Raw genomic sequence first — 2,500 nt, 5'->3', positions numbered from 1 at the left:
TGTGTTATTCGTTTTAATGGGTGGGTTCTTACAATAATATAGTTACGAATATGGATATTATATGACATAAACCCACACACCCACGCACGCACACACACACACACATACACACACACTCAAGAAACAAACAAACACCACACATATTTGATATCGGCTTTATATTTTTCCACGAGAATACTTTTTTTTAGTGGTACTAATGAGGAATTAATTTGTGGAAGATTTGATATGAAAGCTGATGATAAACAAGATTAAGATAAACTGAAAGAGTATAATATATATATATATATATATATAAAATATATATAGTATATATATTATATATATATATATGTTGTGTGTGTGTGATGTGGTGTGTGTGTGTGTGTGTGTGTGTTCGTGTGTAAGTGTGTGCTGTGTGTGTGTGTGTATATATATATAATATATATATATATAATATATATATATATATATATATATATATAAAAAATATATCATATATATGTATATAATAACATATATATAAATATATATATATATATTTATATAGATATATATATATATATATATATATATATATATATGTGTGGGTGTGTGTGTGTGTGTGTTGTTGTGTTGTGTGGTGTGTGTTGTATATATATATATATGTGTGTGTGTGTGTGGTGTGTGTGTGTGTGGTGTGTGTGTTAATATATATATATATAATATATATATATATAATATATATATATTTGTAAAACATATATATATACATAATATATATATATATATATATATATATATATATATATATATAAAATATATATATAATGTGTTGTGTGTGTGTGTGTTGGTGGTGTGTGTGTGTGTGGTTGTGTTGTGTGTGTGTTGTTGGTGTGCGTGTGTGTGGATGTGTTTGTGTGTGTGTGTATGTGTGTGCGTGTGTTGTGTGTGTGTATATATATATAAATATATATTATATATATATATAAAATCTATATATAATATCACTCCACATAAAACATATAAATATATTCTATATATATATATTATATATATATATTAGAAACATAAACATAATATATATATATATAAATATATATAATATATATAAATCTATTTATATATATGTATAATATGTCTATATATACATATCAATATGTATATATACAAATATATATATTATATAATAAATATATATATGTATATATAATATAAAAATATATATATATATATATATAATAAAACTAATATATATATAATCTAATAAAGAAATATACACACACCCATATGCCACTTTAAATCTATACATAATAAATATATTATACATATAATAACATCAATATATAAATCTAAATAAATATATAAATAAATCTAATATATATATCTATATTGATGTAAGTATATCATTATGTAAACTCTCCCCCTACACCCACACAACACACACAACCCACACCCCCAACACACAAAAATTTATATATACCTAAATCAATATATAATTAACTATATAAATCAATATATCTAATCATGTATATATATCTATAAATCTAAATATATATATATATATATATATATATATATATATATATATATACATATACATATATATCAAGAAGCAGTCTTTAAAGAATTATGATGAAAGTTAAGAATATCACTGTTGTCTGTAGTGTCCAAGTTTTGCTATTGTTACCAATGTCTGGAGACTATTTAACAATACTAAATGTTCAATCATACGTAGTGATGATATTAAGACTTTATCTGTTGATGATTAGTGATGATGATGATGTTCATAAGAGTGATGACAGTGATGGTGAGAATGGTGATTATAATGATAATAGTGCTGCTGCTGATGATGATGAAGATTATCATGATATTTGTAATGATGAGAATGGTAATAATAACGATGATAGTGATGGTGGTAATTATGATGATATAGATAATGATGATAATAATAATTATGGTGATAATATGGTGATGATAATAGTAATATCAAAAATATTGATAGTGATAAAACTGAGAGTAGTAATAATAACAATGACAATGATAAAAGCAACGATAATGATAATAATAATGATGATGATGATAATGATACTGCTACTACTACTACTAATAATAACAATATTGATAATGATAATGATAAAGATGGTAATAATGATGATAACGATAACGAGGATTTTGAATGATAATGATTATAACAATAATAATAATACTGATAATGATAATTATAGTGACATTGATAATACTAACGATAGCAATATACTAATACCGACATCAATTGCTAATATCATGGTAATGGATGAAATCATAAACATAATTATCAATTAATGGAAAATAATGAAAATTATATTCATTATTATCATAAATATCACTATATCCGTTACCATCATCTTTACTGATAACATCATTTTTATTACCATCTTAATTACTATAATTATTTTCATCACGATAAGGATGATAAGAAAAATACAATTACAGTAACAACATCATCACCTTCAACAAGAACAAAACAACAACAATTAACAAGAAGAACAACATAAACGCCAGC

General features: G+C 23.0%; 1 protein-coding gene across 1 annotated transcript in view; it reads left to right on the top strand.

Moving 5' to 3' along the window:
- LOC122249481 (glucose-6-phosphate exchanger SLC37A4) overlaps nt 1–2,500 on the top strand; it is a 14,177-nt gene that overhangs the window by 418 nt on the left and 11,259 nt on the right. The window lies entirely within an intron of this gene.

This window comes from Penaeus japonicus, unplaced genomic scaffold, assembly GCF_977035675.1.
Source record: "Penaeus japonicus unplaced genomic scaffold, GWHDUDI00000001_assembly GWHDUDI00000001, whole genome shotgun sequence".
NCBI classification, from domain to species: Eukaryota; Metazoa; Arthropoda; class Malacostraca; order Decapoda; family Penaeidae; genus Penaeus; species Penaeus japonicus.
This window is presented reverse-complemented; position numbering and strand designations above follow the sequence as displayed.